The sequence below is a fragment of the Diabrotica undecimpunctata genome, unplaced genomic scaffold, assembly GCF_040954645.1.
Source record: "Diabrotica undecimpunctata isolate CICGRU unplaced genomic scaffold, icDiaUnde3 ctg00000861.1, whole genome shotgun sequence".
In the NCBI taxonomy this organism is placed as follows: Eukaryota; Metazoa; Arthropoda; class Insecta; order Coleoptera; family Chrysomelidae; genus Diabrotica; species Diabrotica undecimpunctata.
In genome coordinates, this window is record NW_027312043.1 from 1 (window position 1) to 14,562 (window position 14,562).

Below are 14,562 nucleotides of genomic sequence, written 5' to 3' on the forward strand. Positions count from 1 at the left end.
CGCGCTATCTCAGAGTATTAAGATGGTTCGGGCATGTTCAACGTCGAAACAATAATTACCCAATACGAAGAATTTATGTGTTTCGTAGGTCATAATTATGGAATATTCATTATATGATGTGTTACATAATGAAAATACATGTAAAACACATAAGAATTAATTATTACAGAATATATATTTTGTCTGAAAAGTGAAAAACTCTACTTTTTATTATTAAACATTATTTCGGAACATTTGTTTTGGTGCTTACTGTATACCTTAAAGAAAATGTTCCAATTTAGTTTACAAAAAGTGACCATTAGTCATAAAATAAATTTATCAAGCAGGAAAAGTAAATACTTTTTTTTCTTCGATTTCATATAACAGAAGAATAGTTCTAGTTTTAACACACATATGTGTATCATTAAAAGAGTCTTAGTTACGACCGCACCAGGGGGCTGGTTATCTCCCTCCTCTCCGCCCAAAGTTCAAAAGTTTAATTCAAGTTTTTATGAGACGGATACTTAGACCCCATCAAGGAAACCGTGTTAACACAAATGGATAACGAAGATTTCCTCCCCGGGGCTGAAGTTCGGGGACCTCCGAGCGCTGACGACCCAATAAGCCCCGTTTTGGATAGCGCAGGCCGTATAAAGGGTATGGCCAGACATCCGGAAAGAGGTCTAGCCTATTCTGGCAGAACCAATGCCCCTGCGAGTGCGTCTCCAGATGGGGGTGGGGCTCTCTAAGTCTACTGCAGTTACGTCCCACAACCGCACGTCGAGCTAGAGGCTGGTCGTACTAAACTTGCAGAACCTCCTACAGAGGTTAGGTGGAATGTAGAGCTCGTCAATAAGACCTCAACCCGTTGACCACTGCGACTTATGGACTCATCTCGCTTATAGTAGCGCCGCTACTGACGTCTCAAACAACGACCACGTACTTACGTATGGAATGAAGGGCAGATGGCGCCCTGCGTTCGTTGCTGCGATGTCGAAACTCTTTTTCATCCCTTTAGTGGCCTCTTACGACAGACAGGTACCAGCGCCCTAGCAGTATTCATTTCGACCGTTCGCTCGTAGGAAGCTACTGGGACAGCCGTTTTAACGCACATAAGGTTTCAATTGGTTAAACTGTTTTGAACATCTTTAGATTATAACATCTTTGACTATTTACAAGCTAATTTCTTGTTTTATATTTTAGAAAAGTTTTCCTGTAAGAACTGTGATAAAAGAAAAAACACTAATATTGAACAGGCAACGTCCACCGACGACATCCCTAGATTAGGTGTTGATACTCAGACTCAAACTTCCGTTAAAGAAGAACGCTCACCGACACCGAGGCAACCAAATAAAATCGAAAAAATTTGCCCTGTTTGTAGGAAACAATTTGAGGATGAAGTGAAATTTGAAATTTTTGAAGACCATGTCAATAGCCATTTTCATCTTGACGTTAGTTCTTTTGAATTAATTTAAAGTAGGCATGTGTTTTCGTTGGCTGTCGTGTGCCTTAAGGGGAAGCAGGGGTAAAGAGGTCCATAAAATATGTTTACACTAACAGATCTGGTATTGTTTTTAAGGCCTTAATTATTAATTGAATGAAGTCTGTATACAATTTAGGCAGATCCATGAGTGTTTAAAAAGTTGGTGGTTACTTGATGAAAATTGGGGTTCAATAATATAACATAAAATATAACACTGATTTTAAATTCCAAAGAACATAGTCAACTTGACCTGTAAGAGGATCCAGTTTCATAGTTTTCCGTTATTTCGTTTCCTATATATTTAATTTCTGGGTTTGTCGGTCTGTTATAAATGCAACACTTAATTATTGCTTAAAACGTTTCTGCTATTTGCCATTTTCAATAAGCATTTTAATTATTTAAACATTGCATAATACACAATTTTATTTTATGTCTGCACATGTTGATAGTTTAACATGGAATGAAAAAGTGGTGCTGACTTTGGGTCTTGTGGGATCTTGGGTTTAAGTTTTGAAAAATATTTTCCTGATTTTTTTGACGATTTATGTCTTACGTTGATGTCATATTTTGCCAACATTTCCGACATTTGTACAAAGAATCTATTAATTTGCCATTCTTTTGATTTTTAAAATGTACAGATTTTGGAAAAAACAAAACTACAACAAAATATGCATATTGGAGATGATTCACATAAAAAAACATCAAAAATCTATCAATAATAGGACTGATATTAAAGATCTTTCCAATATGTATCATAATTTAATAAATTGAGTTGTTTTTAAATGCACCATTGGCAGATATTTAAAATACGACCCTGAACCACTCGTACTTTGAAGTACCTGTCAGATGTTAGTTAGTACACAAATATTGTTAGTTCAAAATTGCCATTCTCTAGCAGCTGAAACATGTCATTGTGACTATATTCTGTGGAAATTAAAGATCAATGAGCACAAATAAGGATAAGAGTGAGAAAGTGCCAAGTTTAGGTGGAGTGGGATTGGTTTGTTTTACATTCTACACTCATCATTCCTTGAGTCCTTGGCAGGACGTGACACTCAAAATATTTTTAGCTTGCGATCCTATGCCGGATGGATGGCTTCATGTAAGGATTTTCCAACCAAAGTCTTCATTTGGTCTGCCCATCGTGTTGGAGATCTTCCTCTTGGTCCTCGGTCTACAATCTTTTTTTTCTAACAAACTACCAATAGTTCCATGGTCACCGTTCTTCTGGTTATGTGGCCGAAATAATTTGGCCGCGTATGTAGCAATGGGTAAAATTAGGGCATTGACAACCTGATCTTAGGCTTACTTGTTATTGTTCGGTCTTTTCATATTTTAATTAATTTAGCTAATAATAGAACAAGTGATGGAAACTGAATACTTGAGAATAAAACGATCAAGCTACGGAAAAGTGGAAGAAGTACAAAAACAAGTGAACATGGCAAACAGAGCAGCAGGATGTCTCAACAACACAATCAGGAGAAACAAATACCTCACAACGGAAACTAAAACCAGGATATATAAATCAACAATAAGACCGATAATGACGTACACAGCGGAAACAAGAGCAGATACGGTGAAAACACAAAGACTACTGGAAACAACAGAAATGAAAGTCTTACGAAAAATAACAAACCAAACTCTAAGAGACAGAGTAACAAGTGAGGAAATACAAGCGAGATGTGGTATAGAGGAAATAAACGCGTGGACAAAAAAAAGAAAAGTGGAATGGAATCAACACATCGAAAGAATGATAGAAAATAGAATACTACGAATAGCAAGAGACAAATCGCCAAATGAAAGAAGATCATTGTGACGACCGAGGAAAAGGTGGTTAGACAGAGTCAATTGAGGCTAAAAACCGAAGTAAAACAAGCATTAAGCCTATTTATAAAGTAGGAAGAAGAAGAATTCATTTAGATGTTGCGATTTGGACCACTGATTTATCTGCCTCTGATGTTGTATACGTTAATATATGCCGATAATGTGATTAATTCCAAGCAAATTATTGCTCCATCAATTGAGTGAGAGGGGGAAATAAATAAAGAAAAACAAAATGCTTTTATCGAGCATTTCGCTGACACACAAACTTGATATAAGTAAGTATATGTTGATGGAATTTATACACTTAAAATAAAAAATATGATACACAAGTTTGAATGAAGGAGACGCATATTTAGAAGCAAAAATATTGAAACAGAAATTAATATAAAGAAAGAAAAACTATTTTTAAACTGGCTCTACAAAAATGAAAAAGGAATTATAAATGGCCAAATTGTTAAACAGATTTTGCTGTACAAATCATAGAATTTTGTAGACAGCACCAGCGTAAAAAATTATACATAAATTACGTGGTGTGAAGAAAATGATCACCGAGAACAGTACGGCATGTATGGCATTTACAAAAACATCGACGGTAGCTAGATATATTTTTTCCATTTGAACAATTGGTAAATCCAATATTTTAGTTTTAGAATCTAAACTGACTGGAGAGTGACATACGTGCATGGATATCAAATATGTTTATTTATGCATTTACTCGAACTGGTTCTATAAGTAAGAAATTGTGGGCGTTTGAAATGTGGTGGTATCATACGATTCTTGGAAAATATCTTGCATGCAGAGTACAAAACGAGAGTGTCTTCTTCTAATAAATAAACAACTTACTATAAAAAACGCAGAATCCAATATTTTACGAAAATATCTTATTATCATTGTTGAGATTATTGATAAACATCATCATCAGTTGGCGCTACAGCCCTTCGTGAGCCTTGGCCCTGCTTCAAAACATTCTTCCATCCTTCCCTATCGAGTGTCTGTCTTCTATAGCCCCTCACTCCAATCTCCCTCAGATCTTCCTGTACATCCTCCAGATATCTGAGTTTAGGTCGCCCCCTTCTTCTTCTTCCGACCGGCCTGTTTAGATAGTTATTTTAGTGGGATCACTCTCATCCATCCGCATAACGTGGCCCACCCACCTTAGGCGGTTTATTTTGATGGGCTTCACAATATCTGCATCGCCAAAAAGTATTATTGAATTATTGTATAAGTAAGTATTATATTGATAAACACAAAATCAAAAATCTGAGACTAGAAGTGAAGAGAACTTCGAAGAAGACGAAGAACCTTTGCTATCAAACAAAACATAAGAGAATAAGAATTATGGACGTATTAGCTCATAACCAGTAATATTGGTAGTATATTAAGGAAAGCTACTATATTCTCATATATGAGCTGCTTAACGCCATCAAATGTGTATCAATGAATGAGTATTTACCGAACCCTATCTCTCAACCTATTAGTCACTTATCGACCGACTAGATTTTACTTATCACTTCCATTCCAATCTGCTGACCCTTTGGATTTGATACTGGATTTTAAATATTTCTTTAGCTAGCCCGTGATTCCAATCATTCTAGAAAATTACACACACCAAAATGTGTCTGCCAGTCCGCTGAGCCATGGAACCGGCATTAAAGAAAGCACAAGAGAATATTTTGGACATGTAAAATGGTATCTACACTTCAGTAGATGGAAAAAACGGGTGCAAACACGGCTCTTTTTAAATATTTTATTGTGATATACAACAAATTCCAAAGTAAATGAACATCTGGTTTCAATAATTTTTAAAAATGGCATAAAAAACTTCTTCCCAATTTTGCTTAATTGTTTGCAAAGCAACGTGGGTAGCAACATATAAAATATATAAACTGTTTATGTTGTCGCATCGTCTGTAGAAGGTATGTCGTTTCCAAACTCCAATACTAATAAAAATATTACCAAATCGTAATTTATAAAGTTCTTTCAGGTTTTTAATTTCGTCTTATACTACAGGTCACATTTTTACTGATAATATCTATAAATATATAATACGAAGTGCATATTATATTTGTGTTATAAACATTTGTGTTTATATAAAATCTATCGTACACAAAAGAAATTCAGTTTTAAGATATTTATATATTTGAATTTTCCCATGAAGATACATATTAGTTCATTGTTGCTGTTATCAATGAACTTTAATAACACAAATAATTACTGGTATATTATGATAACAATTACAAATAAAAATACATTTTTATTAATCAATTCAATGATTAATAAACTTCATACTTAATGCGATTCGATGGTGCGAATAAAAAAAAATTGTTGTTAGTAGTAGCTTACAGTAATGAAACAAAAAATCGAAGAAACGAAGGCCTTGTGGCTATTAGAAAAATGTGCAAAAATAGAAAGATTAGAAAAACAGCATGATAGCTTTAACATATGCAGAAAAATTAAAGCAGCAGCTGGTTTATAAAAGAACAAAAGTATTGGAAACATAATGGACAAAAATAACAAAATAATCCGAAGTGCAGAAGAAATAAATAGATGGAAAGAATAGAAATGGACAAAGGAGAAATTGAAAAAGCACTAACACGAATAAAAACTAATAAAGGCATGGTACTAAATGAAACACCTATAGAAATCTTAAGACTACTAGCAGAACCAATTTATGTACTAGTAGAATTATTCAATGAAATCTACGATAGTGAGGAAATTCCGAAAGAATGGGTAATATCTGAGTTGGTCCCATTACCTGAAAAACCCAACGCAATGAAATGTGAAGAATATAGAATGATCACCTTGATGAACCATTCATTAAAAGTCTTGTTGTGAGTGGTATGAACGTATCTACAAAAAACTTGTTGTTCTTCTTCCTGTTTATAAGCAATTCTGCTTGTTCATTGGCGGATTAATACGTCTATGGAAGGTTGTGACTCCGTCTTTTGCGCGGTCGTCCGAGACTTCTTTTGCCGATTGGTGACTTATCTCTTGCTATTTTGACGACACGGGTCTCCTCCATTCTGCTTGTGTGGTTACTCCATTCTTTTTTTCTGTTTTGTGTCCATTAATTTATACACTTTACGTTATATTTTCTTCTAATGTCTTCACTTCTCTTTCGATCTCTCAGCGTATTTCCTATAATTCTTCTCAGTACTATCATCTCTGTCGTTTCCAGTAGCCTTTGTGTTGTGGCTGTGTCGGGTCTTGTTTCTGATGTCATTATTGGTCTTACACTGGCTTTATAAATTCTTGACTTATCTCAGTGTTAATGTGTCTATTTCGCCATATAGTGTTAAGGCATCCTGCCAGTCTATTTGCTTTTTATACTTGATCTCTCAATTCTTTGTCCAGGTCTCCATAGCTGGACAGTAATTCCAGGTATTTTATTTCCATTACTTATTCAATACTGATGCCATCAATTTCTATTTTACATCTTGTTGGTTCTTTGCTGACTACTATTGTTTTAGTTTTCTGTGATGAGATTGTCATATTAAATTCTTTTGCTCTTATGTTAAATCTGTGGACCAGTCTTTGCAGAGTACAGTGCACAGATTCTAAATGTGCCGGTGGGAGATGGCTTCTATGCGCTGTATTATAGTCGATGTATGAGAGAAAGTTTTCAAAATAATGAAATAACCAATAATAATATAAAATTTGTTATTTCATTATTTCGAAAACTTTTTTTCTCATACCCCAACTATAATACAACGCATAGAAGCCATCTCCCACCGGCATGTTTAGAATCTGTGCACTGTATCTTCATCTTGGGCTATCAATATTGCGTCGTCTGCGTAACAGAATATTTTTATTTCTTTGTTTCCCATTCTTTATCCTCTTTCTTTGTTAACGCTTTTGATGATTTCGTCCATGATTAAATTGAAGAATATGGGGTTCAATGAGTCCCCTTATCTTACTCCGCTACCTATTTCTATAGGTTCTGTAAGTTGTCCATCTATTCTGACTTCCATTTTGTTGTTTTGGTAGATGTTTTCGATAGTTTTTATAATATTTAGGGAAACTTCTCTATTATACTTTCTTCTTAAGGTGCCTTCTCCATTACTGAAGGTTGGCTATAACTACAGCAAATTGCTCTCTATCTTGAGCTGTTCTTAGTATCGAATGTGTGTCCATGCCTGTCCAGTCTCTTACATTCTTCATTGTATTTTTCTCCTCTGTAAATATGTCGTAGATAACTCGTTTTTTCTGTTTTTTACAATATTTAGGAGTTCTCTCTCAGTACCCATTCTTCTTAGCACCTCGTTCTTGGTCACGTGCTCTGTCCAAGAGATCTTCAGCATCCTTATTCTGTCAAACGCTTTCTTTAGGTCAATCAGATACATAAATGCTGGTCTATTATACTCTAGTGATTTCACAGTAATTTGCTCTATAACAAATATTGCATCAGTACCCGATCTTCCAGTACGAAATCCCTGTTGTTCATCTGCTAAACCTCTGATTTATTAGCACTTGTAAAATTTTGGTTGTAAGTTTTAGGGTAGTATTTAAAAAGTGTATCTCTATAGTTTCCTGGCTGTTTTTTATCTCTTTTTTTTTTGAATAGTAGAATTAGTTCGCTCGTTCTCCATTCTTCCGGTATCTTATTGTATTTTATAATTTTATTAATTAATGTTGTTAATTGTTCTGTCATTGCTGCTTCATAATATTTCAGTAATTCGTTTGGTATCCCGTCTTCACCTGCTGCTTTTCTGTACTTCAGCCTTTCAAGTATTTTCCGAACTTCCTGTACATTTATATTAAGTTCTTCATTTGTGGTAATTTCTTGTGTTTCCGGTCCTAGCGTCGTTTGTTCTTCCTCTGCATAGAACTTTTTTAGGTAGTCAATCCACGTATCCTTTTCTATGTGTTTTGGTTCGATTATTTCCTTTACCTCGGTTCTTTGACCTCCTTCGAAAAGCGTTCCCAGTGATCATTTTTTATTTTTCTTACAAGTGCATGTGTTTTGTTTCTAATTGTCTTGGAATTATGATATGCCTCTTGTGTTTTGGTTGACATGTATTTCAGGTAAGCTTTTTCTCTTCTTTGCATTTTTCCTTCACTTCTGTACAAAACCGTGGAGTTCTTCGCCTTGGGAACGATTTATTTTTATTTATATTTCTTTCACCAAAAACTTCCTTGGTAGAGACTAAGATATTAGACTTAATTTTTGCCCACTTTCTTTTACTTCATCACTTTCTGTGATATATGTGTTTCTGCTTTTTTCGGTTATTCTTTTTTGGAATAGGTATCTTGTGGAGTCATCCTGTAAGCTTTTGACTTTTATCTTTGTGGTGTATTCTGGTATTTTGTTATCACATATATGTGTTTTCATTCGGATTTTGCAAAAAACCCATTTTATGATTGCTTCCTATTTCTGTTGATGTTAGTGCTCTTACATCCAAGATTTGGAAGGAGTGTAACTCTCTATCCGACAGAATATAGTCTATCATAGATCTTTGTACTCTACTGTTTTCAAAAGTGTATTTGTACAAAAAACTATACGATAGAATAAAAGGAAACCAACTGGGATTTAGAAAACACTTTGGCACTGGAGAGGCATTATTTACTGTACAAACTTCGAACAGTATCGAGATGCCAACTGGAACGTATTCATACGTCTAGTTGACTTCGAAAGCCTTCGACAGAATATAACACAGAAGAATGCAAACATATTGCGGAACACAGAAATAGATGATCAGGATGTGAGAACCATTACCAATTTATACCGATATGAGAAAGTCATAACACGAGTAGACCAACAAAAATCTAAATAGATGCATATAAAACGAATTTATGCCCTTGTGTACGTCAATATATAACTTTATTAGAGTAAATCAATTTAGAACGAGACTTGGGTTCCACAAGTGACCTTCAAATTGAACATTTTTTGAATTAAGAAAATTATACCAAACTATTTTTAATTGATATGATTCCAACCGACAAAATGATCGAAAGATCAGTATTCATTCAGTGACATCTTTGAAGTGTTAGTTCTATCGAACATACTTGCGTCCCTCACTGTTTCATTGCCACAATTTATTTAACAAATACCGTCAAAATGCATTTTTTAAATTTGTGCAACAAAATTCCACCGTAATTATCGTTTGTTATACATTAAAGGTCTTGTTTAGACGAGTAATGTAAAAATAATAGGTTTAACTTTGGCAAGATATACATTTTGCTTTTTTGATATAATTAGTTTGATATACTCCTGCTTCCTCTTGACCTAAGATTGGTTGAAGCTACTTTATATTTGGACAATGCAAAGCAATTATTGTTGTGCAATATTTATTTTTGTCTTACTAATGTTTGTCTAATTAAATAAATTACTCGGTAGATGCTGCTATTAACTATTATACATGGCAATGATCTTCTTAGATGTACCATTTTTACCGCTATCTGAAAATATAAAGAAATATAACATAAAGTTGACTGAGGACCTAGCAACTGTCATTTCAGATAATCCACTTTTTATATTTTGTAATGAAGGAGCGTACTTGTAAAAAAACGCGCTATCTCAGAGTAACATAGTATTGATACTTTATTTTCAATTGGAATAGACAGAGAGATCTTTTATATCGGTAACACCGCTACATTAACTCGTCAGCAGAGCCGGAATAAGGTCCCACCGAATTCACCAGTTGTGCCGAGCTTGCCGCTTTATATCAGTTTATAACGTTCTTCGCCGTTTTCTGATTTCCAGTTTCTATTGGTCTCGGTCTTTCAGAAGCTACTCTTCTCTTCCTCTCGCTTTTATATCCTTATCGACTCCTTCTCTCACAACTTAATCTCGGTCTGCCGTTCTATCGTCTTTGTTGCGGTGTCCAGTTTAATACTTTTGGGATTCTGCTGTGATCCATTCTTTGTATGTACCCGTACCATCTTGGTTGATTCTGATGTCCTCTGTTATTCGATGTTTAACGCCCATTATTTCTTAAATTCTCTCGTTTCTTGCTCTGCCTAATCTTGATTTGCCAACCGTTCTCCTCCAATAATCATTATTCGGTGGTAAAAACGATGGTCAGAATACAAAACAAATAGCAACTAGAGTTGGACAAGATAATTTACCAATAATAAAATAATTTTTTTTTTCGTCTTCATAGAGGGGGGTCTGGAATCTTCAAAAGACATCTCAGTCCAGGACGCCGCCTGACTGACCTTAGTCCAGGATTCGTTCTTCGTACTCCCGGCGATAGTTCCGTAGGTACTTTAAAATGCCGAGTCTACGCCGAACGCCTACCTGCTAAACCAGACCCTCCTCTGTCATCCAGCGATCCGGAAGCGGAATGGCCGCTGTAAGGCCGACATAACTTCCGAAGCACTACCTTCATTCATTTACAGACTGTCAGCAAGGAGACTCCCTATCGTGTTCCAGGAAGCGCGTGGAAGACCCTCATCGCTCCTAGTGCGGCATCACTCCCAGACGGGCATTTCCTCCTTTCCCACAGTCTGACTCACGCAGTCTAACTCATACAGTCTAACTCACTTTTCTAGCTTCAACTTCCAGCATCTTTTCCTCTTACCTTTACCTTGTCTTTCTTCATCTTCCTTTTCTTAATCACTGCATGGATATAGTTGTGTACGCTAGTCCAGCCTGCTTGATTTTCAATCATTCTCTCAATCATTTCCCTCACTGTAACAAAATTCACACTTGTCTCTCTTTCCAATCTGTTCCTTTCTACTATCCATCTGTTGCAATCTAACATCGTATGTATCACAGTTCCAGAATCCAGTTGTGCTGAATGCGCTTGATGTCATCTGACCACCTTGTTGGAGGACGTCCTCGATTACGATAAGCATTATGTCTAGGTCTCCATTCCAGAATTTTACTACTGTATTTACTAGTAAATATAAAATAAGGAATATTGAAATCACGAGAGCGTATGGGTATATACATCGACATCCTGAAAACTACACAATGCAAAAGGCTGAAATGGTATGGCCATGTCGAAGAGATGAATGATTAATTATGGCCAAAGCGAATGGTTCAGGGGATCCTCACCAACCAAGAAAAGCGATAAACCAAGAAGATCGTGAAGACAAGTAATCGGTGCAATGGAAGATTAGCTTTACAAGCATGTGATAACAATTGCACAGGAATGTAAGGGCTGTACCCGAGGATCGTTTAGATGGGGGTCTGGAAGTCTTTCAAGAGTGATTAGTAATATATTTAAAACAAAAATATTGTCGTTATTACTACCATAATACGCATACGGAAGTAAATTTTGATACTTATATTTGGTTGCAACATAACGGTTGTCCTGCGTATAATTCTACCTGACTAATTCTTGACTTTTGTCAATGAAACTTTTTCTTGGCGGCGAAAACCGACGAAACTAACAATTTATTAGCCATCTCGAGCTCCCAAATTTGGACCCAAATGATGTTTCTCTATGCAGATATATCGATAGCAAAATTTATGATCTTAGTCTTGGACTAACACTTAAAGTTATCGAAGTTTTCAAATCTGATATAGGAAACAAAAGAGGATTATTTGATAAACGTTTAGGAATTTGTGAAGCTGAAAGAAGTAGCATTTTGAACCGTTATTAAATTAGGCAGTCGAAGTCAATATTTAAAATCAGAAATTCTTTTTGTTTCTTATTAGAATATTGTTTTAGCTAGAAGTACGATTAATAGTTAATAAAGAAAAATTTGGTAAATTAAAGCGATCTAATATCTTACATTCCATGTTGAAATGCTATTACGTGTAACACGTACCCTCCAGCGATCAACAACACGGCAATGACCCTATCTACCAAAACAACGAGCGGGAGTTGGCGGAGTTGCAAAACATACCTCTGGTATGTTCATTTCTTGTATTTTCACCCTATATAGTATATTTAAAAGAGAATTACAGATAAAAAACCAGGTGACTTTAAAAATTTTATGGTTTTTAAATATTTAGAATATTTTGTATTACATTACTAGTAGTACAATTGCTTAAGTTAATTGAAAGAATTTATTATACACATGTTTATATACATTTTTTAAAACATTTAGTATTGCACTGCATTGTCGTAATTTAAAATAGCTTTTAATAATGTTCTTTGCATCTCTGCCTTGCAATGAATGCTGTTTTCTTTTCGATTCGAAATTTTAATCTCTATCAAAAACTAAAATTAACCTCATTTAAATCAATCATGATTATGTAGTTTTTATTTGAGATGTGTATCTATTATCCAAGAACGCGAGATATAAAGTCACAAATTTAGCGGAAAACGGAGAATTAATAGGTTTTAGGAAGAATGTCTTATTTTTATAATAGTAAAAATATTTTATATCATTAGAACATTTATTCGATTTTCCTACATCCATCCATGCTTGTGTATTACTTAGAACAAGGATTCATCAACTTTTGCACTTAAAGGCTTGGTATTTTGTCACAGCGCCCTAGTCATATTCAAAAATGTGTTGCACAAGGTGTGTGCTTCATAATCTTCCTAGTACATAGTATCAAACTACAATCCTTTATTGAAAACGACTATATTGACACTTCCTCGGTGTCCAGGCACACAATTGAAAATAATGAAATGTGAGGCTGTTAAATAGAGAAGAATATATTATTATTAAAGAAAAATAAGGAAACAAAGACAAGCTGATGGGTGAAATATTGCCAAGGGAATGGGAATTTAAAGCTTTTTAAGTTGAAAAGTTATAGTTGGTAGGATATTCATTTTTGGACAAATAAATTTTGAATCTACTATGGTTTCTCGACATTTTCTTTCGGAAAGTATTTTGCAAATCATTTAGAGAGCTTCGATGACAGCAATATGTATTTGTTAGTGCCTTGCTAAAACATTCAGTGTGTTAAATATGGCGCATAAATGTGCTAGTTTTAGTAAAAAGTATGGTTCGATAAAGTATCTGCAGTAGGCATATTTTTCTTCGTTAAGAAAAGTGTGAATTTCTATATGTAACCTGAATTCACGGCATGAGACATTTCCACGTGAATACGATCTTAAATTGGAGTATATAGCAAGTATTTATGTTTGTTACATACATACGATTCTTTACTGAGAATAAGCGCGCTTTTGAGCAAAGTGTAAGTAAGAAATAAGGTTCATCTTTTTTGTCATAGCGTCATACAGTTGCGAACCAAATTCCTTGCTTTTTATTTTGTCTATTTGGTCATTAGATCCTCACCCATAAGATGGATTTTTTGATTAATAGTTATTGAACATAGGTTACTTTGTAATTAGTTTGTAGCCGATCATAGCCGATTCTATGTATTCTTGAGATGTATATATACAGACGAATGTTGAGGATTCCATGGGTACAAAGAGTTACTAATGTTGAGGTACTTCGTCGCATGTGTAGACAAAAAGAATTACTAAGAATAATCAAAGAGAGGAAAATGCAATACTTGGGTCATGTGTTGAGAGGCGAAAGATATGAATTACTTCAAGTTATACTGCAAGGAGAAGTACAGGGCAAAAGATCAGTAGGAAGACGCCAGAACTCGTGGCTGAAAGACCTGAGGAGATGGTTCGACCGCTCATCCGCAGAGATCTTTCGCGCAGCAGTTTCCAAAACTACAATTGCCATTTGGATCGCCAACCTTCGAAAGGAGACGGCGCAATGAGAAGAAGCCGATTCTATTATAATACTAACCATGTTGAGAGCAGGCCATAAAATTAGTTCTGCAATTCTTCATTATGAATTATGCACTTCATTGCCTTGAAAGTTGCCACTATACTTAAAAAATTTTCAATTGAAAGTGATTAATTGGCAACATCGCACTTAAAGCGAACAAACTATATTATCCTTATCAACTTTGCAAAGGCGTGCCAAAATAATATTGTAATTATCTATTTAAACACATAAGTAATTACGTAGAAATTAAATCTAACGCCGATATAATTATTAAATTATCATGTGTGTTTTGACAGGTATCTTGTAGTTGTCTAACAAAATAAAGTAAAATTGTATTGTTATTATAGCGTGCCTAGTACTTCAAAAAACAGAAAACTTTGCAAAATAATTACCCAAGTTATGCTTATGAATTTTCGGAATCCAGTGACTCGTCCGTAGAGGAATCCCCAGTCACACTTAAGTCTATTATTATTTCGTCGAAATCTCTACATTTTCTCTTCTTCCTTGATCACATGGGCTACGGCATTAGCCCAATCTTCGTTCCATTGCAAATTCTAACAAACTTTACATCAGAAATTTTATATGTCACGAGATACGTAACCCTTTACTTAAGCCCAGATTAATTCTATCGAGTTTAACTCGCAATGGTAAGGAGGAAGTCTCAAAATCGCCTTTAGCAC

General features: G+C 35.0%; 1 long non-coding RNA gene across 1 annotated transcript in view; it reads left to right on the forward strand.

Annotated features, from left to right (window-relative positions):
- Window positions 1-1,188: 1,188 nt before the first annotated feature.
- The window catches only part of LOC140431466 (uncharacterized), a 28,257-nt gene continuing 14,883 nt past the window's right edge, over window positions 1,189-14,562 (forward strand). Inside the window, exon 1 of the long non-coding RNA XR_011949682.1 lies at window positions 1,189-1,430. This is a non-coding gene — a long non-coding RNA (uncharacterized lncRNA). The remainder of the gene's footprint in view (window positions 1,431-14,562) is intronic.